The following is a 23,245-nucleotide window of genomic DNA, read 5'->3' on the forward strand; positions in this document are numbered from 1 at the left end:
GCTCACTGGGCTCTGTTTTCCATTTCATCTCCATACCTACTGCCTGTGCTAGCTTGTACCCTACACATGCACTGTTAGAGTGAAGCCAGAGGCTAGACTCTATATTTCTTTGGATTGGATTTTTTTTTTTTTTTTTGTATTGTAGTAGTGGGGATTGAACCAAGGGCTTCACTTGTGTTAGGCAAGGACTCTACCATTGAGTGATATACTATTTCTAGAAATAATGACTTTTAAGCTGGGTGGTGGTAACAGCCCATACCTTTATTCCCACCCCCCACCTTTTACTTAAACTTAGAACATTTTCTTTCAATGCTGGCCAGCTCCAAGTTTTCCTGTTCTTTCTTGATGTTTTATATTTTCTAGTTACTATGAATATATGTAACTATACATTACTTGCATGATTTAACACCATTCTCCAAAAACTTAGCAAAGTTTAATTTTTGAGGCAAGGTATTACTTTGTAGCTCAGGATGGCCTCGAACTCAAGATTGTCCAGCCTCAACTTCTTGAAGGCTGTAATTGTAGGTGTGTACTACCATGTCCATGTAGATTTACTTTTGTGCATGCAAAGAAGCACACAGAAGGGGGGCAGTTACCATGCTGTATCAGGGAACAAAGATATGAACAGATTTATGGATGATGGACTTCTCCATGTCATCATTCCTATTAAAAAACATCCCCCACCCATTGCCCTGTGGTCTGCATAAATGTAGTAGATTGTCTTATTGTTCCAAAATTCCACTGATTTTCTCTGTGTGAGAATTTCTGCCTGGATGATGTCATTCTGGCTAAATGGCTTGCCATGCCCATGAGAGGAGAGTGAAAGTAGAATGTGTCTGAAGCTCCCGGGAGGTACCGATGGCTCTACCATGCTTAGTTATCACTCCACCATCAGAGATGAGGCCCTGTTCCCTTGGCCTGGGTCTTGGAATGAAGATTGTCTGGGATAGGGCTTCAGCAGTAAACACATGGGGGAGAGAGAAGTGAGGTTTGGTTGATTTAAGTCACTGAAATTTGAGGGTTGATGGTTATGACAGTGTATCTTAGCTTGAACTGACTAATACATTTTAAATATTTTTGTTTGCATACACACACACACACACACACACACACACACACACACACACACACATCTTCCAGTAGTGAACCATAGAGAATATTTGGTTTTGCACTCTACTATTCAATAAATATAATCTATTTTGTTCACTTTAAAAATGACTGGTAGCATTTCACTTTTGCAAAGTCTTGTGCTCTGTTTTCTTGAATATATATATATATATGTATATATATATACACATATATACATATATATACACATACATGTATATATATATGTGTGTGTGTGTGTGTGTGTGTGTGTGTGTGTGTATGAGTGTCATGCTGTAAATGTGGAACTCAGAAGATAACTTGCGGGAATCTGTTCTCTTACACTTTGTGGTCCCAGGGATCAAACTCAGGTTGTCAGGGTTGGTGGCAAGCCCTTCACATTTTCAGCCACCTCACAAGCCTTCTTCTCATGCTTTACATGTGATGCTATTTTAGGATTGGATGACCCTTTGAAGGTGGAAAAGTTTTTAAACACATAGACTGTAGATGACTGTATTCATTTATCTGGTTCCTTACCTTTGCTTTCCTGCTATTTCCTCCTGTGTTTCTCCAGGTTTAGTAGCCTCGCTGGGGTGGAAAGCTGACTGTGGTGGGGGGCACTCTGACCAGGACCCTGTTGGAAGGCTGCCTGTGGCTGGTGTGGGGCATGTTCCTCCTCACTGGCTCAGCTGCTGCTGTGGGGGCTGTTTGTTTCAGTAGGTTGCAGACTGTCCTAATTGGATTATGGGGAGAAAGTCCTTGGCATCTGTCCCCTGCTCTTTATCTTCCTGGGGACAATCCATTTAGGTGTCTGGAGCTGACACTCATGTCACCTTCATACTCAGCTTCTTTCCTGGTTCTCTCTGGGTCCCTCAGCCATGCCTTGTGATTGGGATCGGTGCTGTGTATACCTGGCTGGCTTTGTCCTTCCAATCCTGACTCACAATACCACTGTCCTTCCTGAATACTGATCCCAAGGTAGAGCTCAGCTTTCAGGTGACATCTGATGTGACAAGTGTCTTCCCTTCTACGGTTGGCTGCCTTACTGTTATGCACCTAGTGGTAGCTCCACCGTAAGTCTACAGTCTCCTAACAAGTTCAGAGGTGATGGAACCCAAGCCTGTTTCTACAACTTTTCTTCCAGTCATCTTCCCTGTCCTTAGGTCTGGCTTTCCAAAATCTGTCTCTGTTAGGTGCTGTGTTGCTCAGTAAGACCTACTGTAGGCATCTTTTTGGATACTCAATTCTGTGATAATCATTGGTGCAATGGGATCATTAGTAGTCAATGTCCTCTCCCAAATCATTCAAAGCAGACATTTCTCTCTCTCTCTCTTTTTTTTTACATTTATTTCTTCACTTTACATTCCGATCAGAGCCCTTCTTGCTCTCAGTTCTCCCCCTCCTTTCAGTCTCCCCCATAGCCCTTTCTCCTCATCACCCCTTTATGTTCTGAAAGAGGAGAGGCTCCCCACTGGGTACCAACCCACCCTGGAATATCAAGTCACTGAAGAACTAGGCACATCCTCCCCCACTGAGGCCAGACAAGGTGGCTCAGTTAGGGGACCAGAATCCACAGGCAGACAACAGAGTCAGGGACAGCCCACTCTGCAGCTGTTGAGGGACCCACATGAAAACCAAGCTGCACATCTGCTCTGTGTGTGTGTGTGTGTGTGTGTGTGTGTGTGTGTGTGTGTGTATGGGAGGTAGGTCAGCCCATCATAAAAGCATTTTTGAGCCGAGAGCTCTGAGAGCCATCATTAGGGGCTCTTTCAGTTGTTAGGGACCATCCTAGTTTGGACCTTGTTATCCTATTTCTGGATCCACCCAGTTGTCCTCACAGCCAGCTCACATCAGATAGGACCATGTCCATCCCTTGCTGGTGTCCAGTCTACATCAGTGTGTGAAAATGCTCATTCTGCAGGTGGATTAATCCATATTCATCACGAAATAGATCATCCCTTCCCAAGCTGCTGAGAACAACGGGAGGGAAAGGAACTAACTGTGAACAGGGAAGCTCTGAGAGATGGGCAGTTGCAGAGAGCAAAACCGGCTCTAGGTCTGAGGAACAGGGCTGGGGGCAAGGCAGGGGTTGAGCTGAGGAGAGAATGTTGCAGGTAGAGGCTGTCTGATGGCAGTTGTCATTATAGTCAGGGGAACACATAGACTAGACCGCTCACTAGGTCAGGCTGTGAGTGCAGGGAATCTGTAGAAGTGCCCCCTGATCTATATGGTGTGTGACTCTCACTTATTACTGTCCTAAATAACTTGGAGCATCAGATATCCATTTTGAGTGGATTGGAAAGAGAACTTCTGTTTTCGCTTGTGGATGCTCCTGTTAACAGGGTAAGCTTAGCTGAAGTCATAGTGTATAATGACACTTACATTGCCTTTGACAATTAAATGCCCCTGGAAACTAGCTAATTCATTCCAGAAGGCAGCAGAGGCCATGCCCTGGCCAGAGAGATGCAGCCTTGGGGTGACAAGAGCTGGAAGAAGCTGCCTGAGCCCTAGGAGTGGGAGTGGTGAGTGGGTGCCCACAGAGCCATCTGTCTGTTTAGGTCTGTTGTGGGAAGACACACAGATAAGACTCAGACACACCTATGGGGCTAGGTGGCTATGCCAGCCGCTGAAGAGATCCATAGTGTCTGATTCTCTTCCACATTTAAAAGAAAGAAGGGAGTTATAATCTGAATGGCCCTATCTTCTCCAGTAGCCCAACTGCTGGCTGCCCACTGACTATGGGGAGGTTGTGTGCTGGTTGACCTGCAGCCACTGAATAGACAGAATGGTGAGACTCTTAAGGGGGTGAGATGGAGTGAGTGTGTATGGTGTTGGGAAAAGGAAGGCAAGGCCCAATGAATCTGCACAGGCAAGTGAACACAGCCTCTCTAGCTGTGTGGTCTGTTATGTTTGCCCAGTGCCTTCAACATGGATTCCTATAAAAACAATGCATGGTACACCCCGAGATCTGCAGGAGAGTCTCAGTGCAGGGGGGCGGTCTCTGAGATTCAGGGTGAGAAACATGGTATGAGAAATTATGATTGCTGGAGGAGGATGGGGTCCTGAGCCAAGCCAGCGTGTGCAGAGCCTAGTGAGGTGTGTCTATGGCTTTGGGGGAGTTCAGCCAACTTAGAATGTAGGCTTCCACTCCCTTGCAGGGCCCCTGCCTTCTTCCCCTTTGATGTTGGCTCTAAGCCTGACCTGTTGTCTGTCTGTGCTACAGTGTGGATAGTGTCTGAGAAGGCTACGGGATCTCTAGGCCTGGTTCAGGTGTATGTGTGTGTGTGTGTTTCTTGGTCTTAGAGGAAGGAGAGTTAGGGACGTGCTTGGAAAGGTAGCCCAGAGCTCTGTGTAGGGAAGTGCGTTGCACAATAGAACACAGGCCATAAATAATGCATCTGCCACAGAACTGTGCCCCAGGAAGCCCAACTTCCCTGCACACACTCAGGAGCACATTACAATGCAGAAGCCACAGGAAGAGCGTCCTCATCTCTGTCTTTTATCATCAGTTTCCAATCAAGAATCACAGCATCCCATGTCCTGGGGCTTCAGCCTGCAGCCTGTGGGGAAAACAGTTCTCCAGAGTGTGTGCTGCTGAACTGGGCTGAGCTGAGCTGAGCTGAGCTGAGCTGAGCTGAGCTGAGCTGAGCTGAGCTGAGCTATGAGATACATTGGCTCTGCAGTCTTTGGAGCTGGCCACATGCAGATGAGCAGCTTCTCTTAGGGGAAAAGACAGAGCTGTCAGCTGGGCTAGTCTGATGTCCCTTGTTTCTATAGCTACAGTAAATGTAATTACTAAAGAGTAACCCTTTGCAGGTTTCACTGTAACCTCAGATAGCTAATGACATTTACTGGGTTTCTAGCAATCGGGGACAAAATGCTCATTTTGAATTTAACATGAGTAATGCCATTTTCTATCTTAGTTAAGTACTTTGTGTCATAAAAGAGTTATCTGTACAGCGCCCTTGGTTCTGTCAGTAAACATATTACAAATATTATCATCACTTATTTTCTGGATGGAAGATATGGTGAAGCCCCCAAAGACATGGCTCCTCCTTTGTATCTATGACTTTGCTTGGAGACTCAGCAAATGCAGCATGAAATCCTCACAGAAGGAATTTAGACCATGCACCAGTATCACACATGCACCAGGGACCCCCCGGAGGAACATTCTTAGGGAATACAAGCGATGTAAATACACTCTTCTTCCACGATACCACGGAAAGGTGTTAGGATATGTCATTTGCCTGCTGACAAAGGTGATGGGTGCTGAATGTCTTTGGTATAGAAAAATTGTAGTCACTGACTACGGCTTGTGAGGGGAAGACATGTTTCCTCTGTTCCTGGAGACATTTGGAGTTTGCACACCACAGTAGAGTTTGTGTCAGACCACATATATTTATTTACTTATTCATGTGCTTTGAGGATCCGTCCCTACAGATTCATAAGTAACCACCGTGGTGCAGCATGATGGGTGCATTCGTAGAGGGATGTATTAAACCTGCTGGAGTTGGGGAAGCATGTGCAGCTTGAACTGCCTAGGGGAGTCTCAGAAGGCCCCTGGGGATGTAGGGTTTGGTCAGCATCTGAGACAGTGGTTCTCAACCTCTGGGTTGTGATTCCTGTGGGGGTTGAACAACTGTTTCACAGGGCTTACCTAAGACCATAGGAAGACAGATATTTACATTATGATTCATAACAGTAGCAACATTACAGTTATGCAGTAGCAATGAATGTAATTTTATGATTGGGATTCATTACAACATGAGGAACTGTATTAAAGGGTTGTAGTATTGGGAAGGTTGAGAACCGCTGATCTAAGAGGTTATGAGTGACTTGAACATCCTGGGGCTGAACAGAATGGTTGTGTACTTAGTTCTTCTAGGACCAAATCTAAGTCTCAATTAGGATGGTGGTCTGTGGTTGCCTTGCTTGCTTTAGAGGTCCCAGGAACAGAAGAGTCCTCAGGCACCTTCTTCAGCTGGAGCTACACCCAGCTCGGACTTTGCTTCTTAGTGCTAGATTTCAGGTGTGGTCAGAGCCTTAACTTCCTCATGTATAAAATGAATTCAGGCAAACGGACAGATACACTCCCTCAAGTGATAATAAGAAAACAAGGCATCACAATGCAGGTGTCTTTCTCGGCACAAGTTTCCCTGGTCCTGGTGATTTCCTTAAGTGACCACAAAAGCATCCAGGCTCTGGAGGGGCTGTTTTGGTCTGGACAGTGCTGTGACATCTGCTAATAGTTGAGAGACAAATTCTAAAGTGCTAGGGAGCACAGAGGTCCACATACCCGGGCATCAGGATGCTCACAGCTGAAACACTTCTGTCTGGCTCAGAGTTGGGCACTGATGGGGATTTTCTGGGATGACTTGAGCCAAGGGCTATTTGGGAAGTTCTGTAAATGTTCTATAAACTGCAGGTTTTTGTGAATGAGGACTCTGTGCCCAGGCAGCCCTCAGCCTTCTTCATGGGGTAAGGTGGAGGTGGCAAAGGTGACTGGATGCTGGCAGGAACTCCTTAGCAGATGGAGCCATAGTCATTTGAAGCCACTGTCTATGGCAACTGCTGGCTGTGCAGATATGCCTTGTGAGTTACTGGCTGCATTTAATCAACAAGGACAGGTATTCTCTATAGCCTACTGGTGAGTGGTCTCCTTTATTAGGCCCCCAGGTCCAAGGATTCATTTTTTGGGGTTCAGAAATGAGGTCTAGATTGAAGCCAGATGTTTGAGGTCCTAAAGTCCCCTGGTCAAGGGACGGCAGCCAGCTCTGTCTAGGAGCTTCCCTATCAATTTTACCTTTTCCCTCTGCCAAGCTCAGGCTGACCTGGTTTATGTTCTTAAGTGCCCAGTCTTGTTGGGGCTTCCAGGAAGACACGTGCCAATTTCTTATCTTTCAACCTTGGAAGGTGTGGGGAGGGTTTGATTATCAGCACCACATTCCAGACCTGTCTCCTAGAGACCAATGAATGTCACGACTAACTACTACTTGTGATACAGAAGGCCTGGTATTATTGGGCTCATACTGGCCCTTTTAGTTTGCTTGGGCTGGGCTTTGTGTGAAAGCCACTGTGGCCCACGAGTCTCTAGCTTCGCAGCCTCCCTGAGGCCTTTGGAGACCCCACCCGTGCCACTCTTTCTTGTGCCTAGTGCCACTCTCTAATGGCTTTTCCCGATCAACCCCAGACTCAGTACTTCTCAGTGTTGTTTAGAGGTAGGCCTGTTGTTCTCTTTGGTGAGGAGATTGAAAGGTTATCTATCTACTCACTTACTGTCTAAACCCCATCAACCCAGCCATTCAGTCATACATGTACCTACTTATTCCTCTCCCAGTACACTCAACCATTCTTTGACCAATTTACCGTCATCTGTCCACTTACCTACTGTCCATCCATCTGTCTCTCTGCCTGTCTTCACATGCTTCTTTCTACCCATCTATGATACACTCACCTATTTGCCTATTCTTCTACCTGTCTGTCCATCCCTCTGACTGTTAGTCCATCTAGTGATTCCTGTAGTATTCCAGGAATAGTACCAGCTACCAGAGACCTGAAAAATAGATAAGATCCATCTTTAGTTGCTTAGGTGACTATAGAAGAGGATGGCTGATTCATTACAGTGATTGTTACTGAAGGTGGTGTGATCTGGCATGGGGGGAGGGGCAGGTGAGAGCTAAAGCTGGTAGATGGAGACCTTCAGTGGGGTATAGTTTTGTAGAAGTTGTTGCAGCAAAAACACTAGACCTGGAATAAATGTTCAGGGTATATTATTGGACAAGTTGGTATTCTTATATGGAGGGAAAGCTGGGTCCTGAGCAGTGGGGAAGGGGTTTAGGGGAATCAGGAGCTGATTTGAGGAGATGCTAGACTGACAGCAGAGGTGAGTGCTGGTGGAGGAGATGGATCAGTGATCTCATGTAGCTGAGACATCCTTGGGCTTCTTCTTTTGGGGTCGTACTCCTCTGTACGTGAGCTGGTGTGTCAGGTTTATGGCAGCCAAAAGCCAGCTGAAGTCATTGTCAGGAGCTCCTCTTGCCTGTCTTTCCTGGGCTGGACTTATCTCAGGCACTAGACACACTATACCACTAGAGAGTACCCACGACAGGGCAAGGTGAGGTCTCCTCCACACTAGGCCTCAGGGAACCTAGAAGGCCTGTGACTTTTCAGGTCCCTTTGGTTATGTAGAGTAGTGGGACAGACCATAGTTCATCCTCTAGGCTTCTCCTAAGTCCTGGCTAGAGAGGTCCTGGGATAGTACAGACTCTGATTACTAGAATCTAGAGGAATTATCTTTCCTGCCCTATAAATCCCAAGAAGAGCAGAGCTGAGAAGTGTCTGCACTCCAGTGTTTCTGGTTCTCACTTGTCTCAGCCCCTGGAAGACTGCCCCCCCCCCCCCTTTTTTTTTTTTTGGCCAATTCAATACTTCTGGTCTACCTTCCCCTCCATGTTGTAGTGATGCCTTGGCTGGTTTGTGAGGACAGTTGGATGCTCCAACTCTTCCTACAATAATCTTCAACGATGACATTAGAATGAGGACCATGACTAGTTCATTGGCCTTCTCCTGCTCCCCAGGGGCTGCCTTGCCCAGCACTGCCTTCACTTCTGGCTAAAACAGAATTGTGGCTTTCTGGTACAGAGGCCTTTCCCAGTGTCTTGTGAGAAAGAGGGAAGGACATGTGTGTAGTAGCTGCTTACCCATGTTATTTCAAGGACCAAGAGCAATACCCACCCATCACTTGGGACAGTACCATTGGGGGATGGATCATTTAGGCTGAGGCTTTTCTGTTTTGCAGAGGCCACCTAAGGGAAGGGCCTTAGGCATTATGTACAGGCTAATTAGGTATGATAGAGTAAAGCTAGTGACAGTGGAGATTGTGGTGAGAATAATATGCCTTGGCAATAGCTGACATTCTGAGAAGAGAATGTTTCTTGCCTACCTGCTTGGGTAGGGCAGATGCTGAGTCAGCCATGAGCTGTATTCTGACTTTCCCTGAGCCCTGGGTACTAGGTTGTCTCTGGCCCCACTTAACCCGAAGAGTTTTGGTACCAGCTTGGGACCAGTAAGTAGGTGATGCTTCCTGTTTTCTCTCTCTGGGTTGCACACAGGAGAAGAGTTGCCAGTTAGTGGAGATAGACACAGGCCTGACAGGAAAGGAAGTCCTGGGCTCTGTGCCAGATCAGGTTTCTAATGCCTGAGATCCCCTGCTACCTCCTTGGGTGGGAAAGGAAAAAATGAAAACCCTGAATCAAGGAGACAGAGGTCTAATTACCATGGGTAACACCAATGCTCTGATTTTGGGCCCTGGTGCTCCCTTTAATTTGGGGTCTTTAAATATTTACCTGCAATGGAGGGGAAGAAAATCTTTTGGGCTCTAAGACTATCTGGCAGCAATGTGCTGAGAAATTCATTAAACCACAGTTAATTAGGGGATGAAAGATACATATATAGCTCATTAGTTCAACCCACATAATTTACATCTCTGAGGATACTTGAGTACTATCTCAGCTCCAGCTCTCCAAACATCCTCTGGTGTCTTTAAATGTAGCATCTCACCTGACTGCCTCTAGGGCCTATGGGACAAGAGAGGTGGCTGTGGCTGCCACATTGTCCACGAGTCTGTGGAGGGCAAAGGGGATTAGGGCCTCTCAGCCTGTCCTGTTTCCTGCCAGAGCTGGTGGTGGCTGGATTGGCTGTGCTCCTGCTGCTGGGCATGATTAGGGAGGGAGGAAACAGCCTCCTTGCTGGTGCATCACTTAGCATAATAGTGCCATGTCTGAGCAGGCTTTAAGCTCTATCCAATCCGATTCCTTGACTGAGGACATTATCCTTGATTTAATCTGTAGCACACAGAGGAAATCATGACTGAAAAGTCAGATTTATGTGTCTCTCACCATACAAGAGTCCCTGTTCTGGGCCTCTGAGGTGGGGTGACGGGAGGCTTGGCTTTGCCAAGTACAACCCAGGACCCCCAGCTATGCATTCTCTATACACCACCTCCACAGTGAAGTTGACTTCACTGATCACTGTGTGAATGTGATTCCAGGCCCTGCTATCAACCCTCACTCAGCTTGGAAAGAGAGATGAGAATAGGTGTGTGTACCCCGGCGCACATATGGATGTGGGTATATTCACAGGCATATATGTGTGTACAGGTGTAAATAAATAGGCATGTCTCTGCATGCCTGGATCCAGGTACGCATAGAAGGATAGCAGTGAGCCTTGTGTAAAGTTGGGTTAAATATCCCAAAGAGTCAGTGCGGCCTTTCTCAGTCCCGCATCTGTCCTTTTTTGTACTAGGGGCTGCAGTGGACAGAAGGTGACCCAAATGTGGCTGGCAGGTGTGAATCTCACCTCTGCTAATAAGTAGTTGGGCATTTTTGGTGTCCTCACCTGAAGCGGCACCAGTAGTCCTGGCTCAGAGGCTCCTTTTAAAAGACAGGAGAGATGGACTTACTTCCTCTTAGGGCTAGTGGAGAGCAGGCTGCCCTTCACGTGAGTCTTGGTTCCCCCATATGTTAACTGAAGCTAACACTGCTGAGCTCACAGGGTGGTAGCTGGGGCTGAGTGCCTGTTGGTGGCTGGCACACAGGATCTCTGACTGAGGAGCTTTGAGCTAGATAGGTGAATAAGGAAGGTAGGCAAGCCTGGCCCTGTTGGGATCCCCAGGCATGGCTGTGGTAGAGGTTAAGAATAATTGAATACACAGAGGTTCTAGCTGAGGACTCCTGACCCCATCCAGGCCTCCTCCCGTGGAGACCTACCTGGCCTGATGACACTGCCTACCAGAGTCAATTATTACGTGTCACTTAACAAATAAAAAGACATTAATTAAAGTGTTTCTGTCTTTTTAAAATAATGAAGGCCCCATATTATGCTGAGAGGGGCTTGGCAGTGGGGGGTTGGGAGAACATGGAGGATGGTCCCCTTGCAGTGGTAGCAAGGAAGAGTGGACTGCACAATGAGCCAAGGTTGTTCGAACTATTTGCTGGCCACTGTCCTTACACCTATGTCTTTATCTTGTGAGTGCTATTACACTCACTTGAGTACAGGAAACTCAAGCCAGACCCAGGCAGGGCTGTGAGAGAGGGTGGAGGGGTTGGTGGAGAGGCTGGTGGAGAGAGAGTGTCCATCAGTGCTTAGCAGCAGATGCATCCTGCCCACCCACAACACTTAGCACTGTGACTGTGGATAAGTTACCTTTGTGTGCCTGAGTGTCCTCATGCAGGCTGTTGCTTGGTAGGGTTGGAGTGAATTCTGAGGGATGAGCCTAGACTGGTGTCTGGAGTACTTTGATCATTGGACAGTGAGTGTTCTAGTTAGGGTTACTACTGCTGTGATGAAACATGACAAAAGCAGCTTGGGGAGGATAGGGTTTGTTTGGCTTATGCTTCCACATCACTGTTAATCTTTAAAGGAAGTCAAGACAGGAACCTGGAGGCAGGAGCTGTTGCAGAGGCCAGGGAGTGCTGTTTACTGGTTTGCTCAGTCCGTTCTCTAATAGAACCCAGGGCCACCAGCCTGGGTGGTGTTCTGGGCCCTTTCATACCAATCACTAATTAGGGAAATGCCCTATAACTTACCGACAGCCTGATCTTATGGAAGCATTTTCTCAATTGAGGTTCCCACCGCTCCAGTGACTCTGGCTTGTGTCAGGTTGACATAAAACTAGCCAGCACAGAAAGGGTTGGGGGAGGAGGCTGGTGCTGCTGTCTGGGGACTGGCATATATAGATATTTCAGGTCCTTCACTTCTCCTGCACATGGTTTCCTGAGCTGGGTTTTTGCTTTGTCAGCTGCATTATAATTGTCAACCTGCAGGAGCCCTCTAGGAGGGCCTGGGCAGGACAAAGCTTCCCTTGGGGCACCCCTCAACTAGTAGTATTAATACAGATCCGTTTTCCTGGATCTCCTGCCCAAGGCCCCTGTGGTTTAGGTGATGAGGCATTCTCCCTGCCCCCACTGTCAGCCCCCATGCCCTTCTCAGCATCATGGGAGGATTTTTTTTTTTTTTTTTTTTTTTTTTTTTGTAACTAGACAAGTACTTGGTTTATTTGTTAATGCATTTTCATTTTTAATTGACACATATTAATTGTATATACTTATGGGCATATAGTCTGCTTTATTACACTATGACAAACAACCGAGAAAAACAACTTTAAGAGAGGATTTGTTTATTTAGCTTATCCTTTGCTTTCATGTTGAGAGGCAGAGCATCATGGTGATGGGTGCAAATAGCAGGGGCTACTCACCTCACAGTGCACAGAAAACCAGAGAGAGACAGGAAAGGACATAGGACAAGGTACATACCCCAACTGCAAACCCTAGTGGCCTCTGCCTCTAACGAGGCCTCACCTTCTAACTCTGCTATTATGTCTCAATAATGACTTCAAATTATGAGTCCATGAATGGACTAATCCATTTATGAAGTCAGAGCCTTCAGGTCCAATCAACTCCCAAGAGCCCACGAGCTGGCAACCAAGCATGGGCCTGTGGGGAATAGTTCACATATAAATCATAATAACGAGGTACACTGTAACATTTCTACACAGGTAGGCAGTGTGTAATGATCAGTAGGGTAATTGGCATACACAAGCACTTCAAATGTTTAACATCTCTCTATATAGGGGACATTTATTTATTTTTCTCAGCTAGCTATGATGAAACGCTCAACTGTTGCCAACTGTAGTTATCGAACTGGGCCGTTCACGTCAAACATTGCATGATCCAAAGTGCAATTTCTTTGGACTGACATTGTCCTCATGTCCTCAGATGTTTGTATGAACTGTTCTTTTTCCTGCAACTTGACTCTGTTCTGGACTTGGCAAATCCAGCCTAGCCTTCAGAAGGCTTCATTCATGGTTTAGTAGACCCCTGCCCCCCAGAAAGACTTACCATTTCCATTAGACTCTACCAGGACCTGATACTGGACGGATATAGTAGGTGCTCAGTGAAAATGTATGTCACCTCATGGGTGTGGGGACTGTCTGAATATTCAGAATGAGTGCTGGCAGGCAGGGTGTTCCTCTTCAGAATCTGCTAGATCCATAAAACCACCTTGGGGGCCAGCCACCTGCCCTCAAGTTCCTGCTAGCCAAGGTCTGTTGGAGGCAGCAGCTGGGCGTTTGTGATAGTAGGATCCAAGAGTAGGAGCTTGTACTTGAGCACTTAGGAGTCATGAATTGTACTGTGGCACTGAGACTCACTCCCATTATTTGCTGATGAGAAAATTAAAGTTCTATTGATATTCTCATAATTAATTGGACAGAGATGTGGAAATAGCTATGCATACTCTGTCTGGGCTGAAGTCAGTGATACTCCCTCCATGGTCATATGAGAGAAAGGAAGGTCCTATTTGAGGGAACTATGCTGGCCAAGGCCTGGATGTTCTTGTTGTCTGTTGGGGGAGTATAGACTGATGGTGCTGGTCTATCCAGACTGTTGCCAGAGGGTTGTGCTTGTGTCTAGGCTGTGGGAGGCATTTAAGGATGGCTTACTCTTAGGCTGTTAGGGACAGAAGGGGTCCTGTTGGTCAGGGTCAGACAGAGGGCAGAGCTTTATTACAGAAGGGCTGGAATAGAGGCTTGAATTAGCAATGGGGGCAAAGCTCCATGGTAGGAAACACTACCAGGGAGAGGCAAATGGAATAGCTGAGAAAGATTAAGGTATTGTGTGCTTAAAGACTAGGCAAAGGTGTGTGGGTCATGACCCCTTTGGCAAACCTCTATCTCCAAAAATATTTATGTCATGATTCACGGAAATATTTTAGCAGTAGCAAAATTACAGTTATGAAATAGCAATGAAGCCAGGCAGTGGTGGCGCATGCCTTTAATCCCATCACTTGGGAGGCAGAGGCAGGTCGACTTCTGAGTTCGAGGCCAGCCTGGTCTGTAGAGTGAGTTCCAGGACAGCCAGGGCTATGCAGAGAAACCCTGTCTTGAAAAACAAAACACAAAAACAACAACAACAAAAAGAAATAGCAGTGAAAATAATTTCTTGGTTGGTGTCACCACAGCATGAGGAACCGTATTAAAGGGTCACAGCATTAGGGGGCTCACCACAGCATGAGGAACCGTATTAAAGGGTCACAGCATTGGGAAGGTTGAGAACCACTGGAGTAGAGGATGACGGGAGTTCAGAGTCAAACACGAGGGAGGTGTGGTTGATGGCTCATCCTGTGGGTAGCAAGGGCCTTGGTCTTGAGCATGAGCTCAGTGCCAAGCTACCTCCGTGTGTACCTTGGTGAAGAGACAGATGGGGCTTTCTGACGGGTCCTGACTCAGTCTGCTAAGTCATGTTTCAAGGTACCCCTGGAAAGAATGGCCGACTGTCATTGCAGTATGCAGCCTTGCACAGACCCCTCCTGTCACTGTTGAGGGTCCTGAATACTAGTCTAGGTGTCCGTCCTGTTGCCTTCTGAGGACAGGGATGTGGCAGGTCTCAGGTGAGACATCAGTTAGCAGCAATCTTGATGCCCCTCTGAACAGTGCATTCCTGAATTTACTCTGGTGTATCTGCAGCTGCTTCATTGCATGTCGATGGGTAGGGAAGCCATGGACCCACATGTCCTACAGCTGACTTGAGAGCACTTCCTCAGACTGTGGCCACTGTGGGGACTTTTCATCGGTAGCACATTGTGTAGAGGGGTAGTGGCTTTTCCTCTTCTGGAGTATAACGCTGCTTTTCAGTCCTCACAAGGGCTGAGCTTCCTGCCGAGGGAGGTGGTCCCTAGGGCATGTCTTTCCTTCTAGCTTATACACCAGGTCCAAGGTCTTTCTGGGAGTCTGTTTTCCACCTCATTGCATTGCCTCTACCTCCCTGTCTTCTTTGCTTTCCTCCCTGTTCTGAGTACCTGTGTCTCTTGCGGCATCAGTAGGGTATTGGTACAAGGGAGGAGGCACTCTATTTTTAAACTGCAGATGACCTTGGGGCCTTGGTGTATATAGCACAGCCTCAGGTAAGGTTCCAGCTTGCAGAAGATTCATGTCCCATTGATGTAGTGTGTAGGATGCGGTGAGATGCACAGGATGGAGGCCATAGGACCTAGACCCACCAGTGGGTTTCAAACACAGTAGCTCTATCTAAGCCCCACTTTCCTTGTGTGTGAGTAGGATCAATTCATTTCCCAAGGATTCTATAGCTAACTACCACAGACTGGGTGGTAAGCTGCAGGCATCTCCTTACTCCTCATCCTTGGGGCTGGAAGTCCTAGAGCCTGGCTTATCTTTGGTGTCTGTTCTTGGCTATGGATGCTATCTTCTCACCAAGTTTTCACTGGGTCAGCCCTCTGTGTCTGTGCCCAAATAATGATGCCACCCATCCTGGATTAGCCCCTCCCCCCCACCTCATTTTTATCTGGTCAACCCTATAAAACCCTGCAGTCTCATTCTGAGATACTGTGTGTCAGCACTTCATAAGGCACTTTCTGGGAGACAGCGCAGTTCATCCCTTAACAGGAGATAATTTTGCTTCATCACTGGATTGTAAGGATGGCACTGTGTCCCTGATACAGCCTCTGGTCCAGAAGTTTCCACAGCTGTTGGGCTCTAAGGAAAGGACAAGCAGAGACCAGTGCCATCTTGCCATTACATGGCATTAAACATTCTTCATGAATATCCATGCTTTAATGATCTCAGTGGGTGTGTCCCAGCAGTGTTGGCCTGGCCTGGCCTCCAGAACACCAATCTGCTACCCCTTTCTTCACCTGGAGAGCTGAGTTAGGTGAGCACCTTTCCTTGGTCTTCCTAAATGTGTCCCACACTGGGTCTCTGTTAGTACTCCTGCTATCTCTACCAGGGCTTCTGTTGTTTTTGTGCTGCCTCCTCCGTGTCCCCTCTGGGCATTCACTCTATCCTCACACTCTTCCGAGTAAGGTGCAGGTGCACTGAAAGGGCTGAAGGCCGCTCTGGCACAGGTCCTCCTCTGTACCAGGCCTGCACTGGTCTTCTAGTTAAAGGCAAAAATCACAAGCCCTGACTTTTAGCGTCAAGGTTGGGATGGACATATAGTGGCCATGGTCACATTTTAGGAAGGCCTATGTCACCTGACTTATGCCAGTGATGTCATAGTCCTCAGCCCTGCTCTTCACCATGAGGTGTCATGTGAGGCCTAACACATCAGTTCTCAACCAGTGGGCCCAATAACCCTTTCATAGGGGTCACCTAAGACCATCAGAAAACACAGGTTCCTTACAATTCATAACAGTAGAAAAATTACAGTCACAAGAAAGACAATTTTATGGTTGGGAATCATCACAACATAAGGAACCATATTAAAGGTTCACAGCATTAAGAAGGTTAAGAAAATAACCTTTGGCCTAGAGAAAATAGGCCAAAGTTCCAAGTGACATATCCGATAATTGAATTATATCTGGAGCATATTTAAATCTTACAACTCAATAATAAAGCAAACTACACAGTGCAAAATGGACAAAATATTTGAATAGGTCCTTCTCCAGCACTGTCTCTGTGCACAACCGTCTCAAACACTTGGAGAGCTCAGTATTTAGGATGGGCAAGTCAGCACACACCTGACACTTGTTGGCATGGATATATATAAAAAAAAAAAACCAGTAAGACATGTTCAGAGGATAGGAGGCAAAGGGAATCCATTCGCTGCTGGTGAGAATATATATGATAATGTATATGTGAAATGGTACAGGTTAAGTGTAGGAAAGAGCTTGATCACTCCTTAAATAAGCAGATACTTTAACCACATTACTCTGCAGGCCCACTGCTAAGAATTTGTGTGTGAGAGGTGGAGACATCTGTACAGACGTGCCCGTGGATGCTCAAGGCAGTGTATGACAGCCCAATCTGGCTTCATCCAATGTCTGCAAGAGGTAAACAGATAAACAGTTACGTATCTTATTCAGCAGAATACAACTTGGAAACTAAACAGAAGGAAACATGTGGCCTTATAAATAGGGTGAACCTCAGAAACAGTCTACATGAAAGAAGCCAGACAAAGGATTACATATCATATTATTTCATTTATGTGAGAATTTCCAGAAAAGGGCAAAACTATAGAGACAGAAAGCAGATTAGTGGTTGCCTGGAGCTGGAGAGAGAAGCGGGGACAGATGCCAGTGTGGGGGATGGAGTGAGTCTGAGACTGGTTGGTGCTGGTATTTACATGCCCGCGTACACGAGCCACTAGTGAATGTCACAGTATATCATTTAGACTTCAATAAATCTATCTTCTCACAAAAAACCCACTGGAAGCCGCAGCTGGCAAATGGCTATGGTAGGATTCAAACCAAGGAAAGTTTTCTTGAGAGCACCATGCTGGACCTTTCTGGTCCAGACTGCAAGGTAGAAACCCTGCAGGCAGTGTTGGGCAGGAGTTCAGAGATGGCTGATGGCAAGGGTGTCAGTCACATGAGTGATCTTACAATTCCATTTGGCTTCGAAGGTGGAGGGCATAGAAGTTGGTGCTGGACCTTTAGGAGAGGGGATATTTATTTATATGTGAAATACAGGTGAGGCAGGGACTGTGAGGGAACTGGGGAGAGTAATGGGGTTGGGGGCAGGAACGTTGAGAGGGCTGATTCTTCCCTTCAGTGTCTTAGTTCTAGAGCTTCTGGGGGGAAAAAAAATCACCTGCATGAATGTGCCTGGAACTCTGTTCGTTCCACCGTGTTCCTCTTCAAAGCTCCTCCACTATTGATTCATCTGGCAGTTCCACCATCAAGGCTCCTGCAAGTAGCAAGCATTGCATACCAGTGAACTACATCTGGGCTCATTAAGGAAGCAGGAGGTTCTGGAGGTTCTCCAGAATGCTTGTTGTATTTTGCTGATTGGTCAGGGGCTGGTACAGCCACGGAGGTGGCTTTCTCTTCTTCCCATTCCCACCATTGGCATTCCAAACTGGAAAACAAGCCCAGTGTTGGCGCCTAAATATTTATGGAGTGTTGCTGGGGTCAGAGGACCAGGACAGTAAGTTAAATTAAAGATTTACACTGTAGCACCCAAGAAAGTCTTGAACCTTGGTTTGGTGTTGTTTGAAGAAAAGGATTTTCTTTTCCAGTCCAGGAAACTTAGTTTGTGTAGATTTCTGAAGCTAAGTGCATGAAATTTTAATCTATGGCTTCACACTGTGTCTTCCAAATGTGTAGGTTACTAAGGAGCCCAGAGTGAGGGTCTGCTGCACCTTCATGCACCCGGATGCATACTTTGGGATTTGGGGAAAACTGATGCCTTTGTTTGGCTCTCAGTCTTATGGTTCCACTGGGGAGGGGGTCCAGTGTGAAGTGGGGGGAGCTGAGTTCCTTGGGTATTAGTAGGGATCAGGAACAGGAGTGGCTGTTAAGTCAGCTGGTGTTCACACAATGTTTTGGTTAGGGTTTTACTGCTGTAAACAGACACCATGACCAAGGCAACTCTTATAAGGACAATATTTAATTGGGACTGGCTTACAGGTTCAAAGGTTCAGTCCATTATTATCAATGTGGGAACATGGCAGCCTCCAGGCAGGCATGGTACAGGAAGAGCTGAGAGTTCTCCATCTTCATCTGAAGGCTGCTAGCAGAATACTGGCTTCCAGACAGTATTCTGGATGAGGGTCTTAAAGCCTACACCCACAGTGACACACCTAGTCCAACAAAACCACACCTACTCCAACAGGACCACACCTTCTAATAGTGCCACCCCCCCAACCCCCCAGCCTGAACATATACAAATCATCACACACAACCATCATTTTGTGCTGAGGAGGGAATTGGGATGGGAAGTGGGCAGAACCTTGTTTCTGAGACAGTCAAGGTCTGGCAAGAAACAGACTGAACTGAATCTTAAAAAAAAAAAAAAAAAAAACCATGAAGTACAAGGTCAAGGAAACCAACTAAGACAATCAGAGAGAGCTAGGAAGCTGTCTCCACCCCTGGTCCTGAAGAGGCAAAGGGAACAGATATACAACAGTCAGTCTTGGCATCCTAGTCAGGAATGGGGACAGAAAGGAGCCCCTAGGGGTTCTTTTTTCCACTATGCCTTGTCCTGTTGGAAATTCTCATTGGCTGCAGGACCAGAGGACAGGGAGATGTTGGTGATGTCGTTCATAGCTGCAGAGCACTGGGAGTGGATAGAGGTAGCGGTTCCATCACACAGATGCTGAGCCTTGGGTCTGTGTGCTGCATGAGAAAAAGCAATTCAGAGGAGAACGAGCCAAGCAGGGAAGTATCTTCTAAATCTAGTCTGTCTTGGTCTGGAGACTTGAAACATAAAGATGTTACCTCTGGAGATCAGAGGAGAGATGGCTTCTATATACCTAGCCCCAAGAGGCATTGATTGTGAGCTGGGAGTACCTCTAAAGCAATGCAGCATCCCTCGGTGTGTGTGGGGGGGGGAGGGGGAGGGGGCAGGAGTGGTGGGGGCATGGAGAAGCCCACTTGTCAAGGCAGTCCAGGAGGCACACCGACAGTTCCTCTTCCCCTGGCAGGGAATGGTTTACACACTGCATGGCTGTGACCATTTGACTGATGTCACAAGGCAGGTGCCTCCAGCTATAGAACCAGACTCCTAACTTCCTGTCCATCTCCTCAGGAGTTAACAACAAGAGCCTTACTGATCTAGGGTGAGGCTGTCACTCAGAGCACAGCTTCCTCTGCACCTGAAGGACTTCCCTCTCAATGTGGCCAGCAGTGTTGAATAGTTAGTCAAATACTTCAGCCTGCCACTGCAGTTCCTCTGGCTTCCTCTTCCTATGTATGACCAGAATTACTTGGACCCTGGTGGTGGGCTGGCTGAAGTGCTCCTCTGGTTATCCTGAGAAATTATCCCAAAGGGTTCTTGGGAGTGAAGAATTTTAGATGAGGGTAGTTATCAGGGCCGAACATCAATAATACATGCTGCATGATTTTTTTATTAGAGGAGCCGTATCAGCGCGGCTGCTTCAACTTTTTAACTCTCTGGAAAGCTTAAAGTTGTGGTGCATTCTGTGGAGGAAAGTGCCAGCTAATCAGATCCCATTCATATGCAAAACACTCGCTTAGCTGAGTTCATCAAAATTCAGTCTTTCTTAAAAAAAAATATTTATAGACCTTCCCTCCCTGCAAAAGACTGTGAGGAAGATGGGTAGTAGAAAATACAAATTGTTAATACTCTGTAAAGGAAGCCTTGTTCTGAGCCCTGCTAAAGCATCCCCTATTCTTTGACAAAAATGTAAGTGGGAATTTGTACTCTCGTTTTCCACTTCCCTTAGCTATGTTCTCTCCCTGGTTCAGCAGCTTCTCAGTCTTTCCCCTTTGCAGTTAGGCTGGTTTGTCCTCTGTGATGGAACGGGTTTCTGGGTGGGCAGGAGACATAATGGGAGTCTTTGCTTCAACTTGGCTCCATTATAGAGTCTGGAAAGCTGAGGCTCAGAGATATACTGGGAACTGCCAGGTGGGAACCGTCAGAGTGTCATGTCCTGAAGGAGCAGCATCCTGCGGGGGCAGTGCTGTCAGATCCCTGCACCTTTGCCTCTTTCCCCTAACTGTCTTTCTTTCAGTGAATGGGAGCTGAGATTCAGGCCCCCATACTCCATTTCTAGATTTCTCTTTATCTGATCTTCAAACACCCCAAGAACTGACACCCCAGTTATAAGGAGGGAGAAAAAACTAACAGTGCAGACGCCCAGGAGATGGCGCAGCTGGGGCCAACCGAGTCTGCTTCTCAACTTTCCTTCTTCCCTCTAGGCACATGCTGACTGTGGCCATGAGGAGAAATGGTGACATTTAGGTCCCAGGCTGCTTTCTTTCTTGGGGGAGCCACAGGTCCCAGACTGCCTGCTTTCTTGGGGAGCTACACTGGCAAATACAGGTTTCTGTGGAGAACTATTGGAGACTCCATGTCTGCAAATACAGCAGGGAGGCATAGATCCGAGTATCTAATGATATGTAAGCCAGTGGTTCTCAACCTTCCTAATGCTGCAACCCTTTAATATGGTTCCTCATGTTGTGGTGACCCCCAACCATAAAATTGTTTTCCTTGCTGCTTCATAATTAATTTTGCTACTGTTATGGATTTTAATGTAGATAATTGTGTTTTCTGATGGTCTTATGTGACTCCTGTCAAGGGTTGGTCTACCTCCCAGGGGATTGAGAGCCATCGTTGAAGGGGCTTAAAAATAGCTTTTTGCAATCCTTGCTGGCTCCCGTGGTGGTAGATACTCTTTGGAGATACTTTGGGTAGGTTATTCTTGCCATTTGTCATGTGGGACTATGCCATGACCTTGGTTGTGAGCATCATGCAAAGCTTTGGAGGTAGTGTCCTTGGACATGGTGTCTTGGAGGGCACGTGAAGGTAAGAGAATGGTTGACAGGAAGCCCCCTGTGTCTTTCTAGGCTTATCACCAGCTCGGAACACAAGAGTCAGTTGGAGTAGTGTTCCCGCCTTCCTGTGAGTGCAGGAGCTGTTAAAGCCAGAGTCACAGGGGTGCAGGATAGCTATTCCTTCTCAGGCATAGTCTCTGTTCCCTGGTGTGTGTGTGTGTGTGTGTGTGTGTGTGTGTGTGTGTGTGTGTGTGTGTTAGAGAGAGAGACAGAGAGAGATGAGAGAGAGAGAGAGAGAGAGAGAGAGAGAGAGAGAGAGAGAGAGAGAGAATGGTCAAGAGGGTGTCCTTGCCTTCCTAGGAGACACTCTTCAGATTTATGGACAAATTATTCAGGACTCCAGCAAACCATCCATTTCAATTGGATATTTTCTGACATGTGTCTCCTGTTTGCAACTGCATCACAGGTTCCTGGAAGCATGGTTGGAGAGAGTAACACTTCATTCCTGGCCAGTACCCTGGATGTGAAGGGTTCGTGGGAGCCACATTTGCATTTGAAGACTTTGGAAAGTGCCTAGTGCTGAGATCTAGGCTCCCAGTAAAGTATCAGCAGGCTGTGATAAAGCCAGAGCAGCAGGATGTAGGGGATGAACTCAGGGCTCAGATCCAGCCATCCTAAAGTAACTCACTGGCCAGAGCAGGAGGCAGTGCTGGGAACACAGAAGAGACCTGGGAGAAATCAGGTAGGGCTCCCAGAGGTGAGTGACAGTTGAGCAAACTCTTGAGTTATGAGTAGCCACTTAGTAGTGGGGGGGAGTTCTGCAGAGAGAGAAATGGGAAGTACAAAGGTGTGAAGTCTGGAAGCAGTGGTTGTTTCAGGGGGCAGTGGTGGGGACAGTGAAGAACTTAGTGTGGAGCTGGTCCTGGGCTTGTGGAGGTCCAGTGGCTTCTAGGGTCAGGAGTGATGAGATTCCCAGTTCCCAAGGGAGGCAGGTGTGATTCTCCCTGGGGACTCATGTCCTTATCTGTGAAATAGAGGTACTGATAAAAATCTTTGTCAAGTGGTTGCATGGCCAGTGACAGGTGACTTGCTAGCTTCCTGCTTCTGCCGTTCTTACTCTCTAGCTCTGGATGTGGTGGGGTAGACAGGGGTTCTAGGATAGGGTGGGGCTGGGAGGGCAGCAAGGTGGACAGCAGCCAGGATGCTAGTAAGGCTAGGCCAGGTTTGACAGCTTGCTCTGTGAGTTGTAACTCATTGTAACTGAGCGGAAAGCTAGGCGTGGAAGAATTGGTCCCAGGAGTATGGAACACTGGGACAATGTTACTGCCTGTTATTTGTTCTGTCAACAAAAACTGAAGGAAGTGTTCCTGTGTGAATTTTCTGCCCTGACAGGCTCTGGCATCCTAAGGTGAGCCAGGCAGATGTGGCCATGTTATTGAGAGGGCACTCTAAGCACAGGACATCTTAGAGTAGACAGCCCAGACAAGGGTCAGTGCTGGTGACCCACAGAAGGGACTTATTTGGAGGGGCTGTGGAGAAGGCTGTAGCAGGTGCCAGGGCCTGTATAGGAGGGCAGGCCTAGCCTGTGTTCCATTTGCCTGGTCATGCTCAGGACACCATGCTCCCGTGTGCTGCCCCACCACACAGCTAGTGGAGGGTACAGGGTTTGGGAGAGGAGAAAGTACTTACTCAGAGAGAGTAGCTGAGGATAGAGAGAAGCTCAGAGCCTCCCAGGAGTCCTGATGGTAAAGAGAACACAAGAGAATCCTGTGGCCCAGCAGCCACAGGCCAGGTGTCTGGTATTCATGTTGATAACCCTGTGCTGTAGCCCTAGGCAGTTATAAACCTGCTTAGGAATTAAGCTTCCTGTCTGGGAGTGACAGGATCTGCTCCCTTATGGACATGCCTC

The 23,245-nt window shown here is 47.2% G+C and overlaps 1 protein-coding gene across 2 annotated transcripts in view; it reads left to right on the forward strand.

The window, feature by feature from the left end:
- Grid1 (glutamate ionotropic receptor delta type subunit 1) overlaps positions 1-23,245 on the forward strand; it is a 714,697-nt gene that overhangs the window by 78,334 nt on the left and 613,118 nt on the right. The gene's annotated exons all lie outside the window — the stretch shown is intronic.

The sequence above is a fragment of the Arvicanthis niloticus genome, chromosome 3, assembly GCF_011762505.2.
Source record: "Arvicanthis niloticus isolate mArvNil1 chromosome 3, mArvNil1.pat.X, whole genome shotgun sequence".
In the NCBI taxonomy this organism is placed as follows: Eukaryota; Metazoa; Chordata; class Mammalia; order Rodentia; family Muridae; genus Arvicanthis; species Arvicanthis niloticus.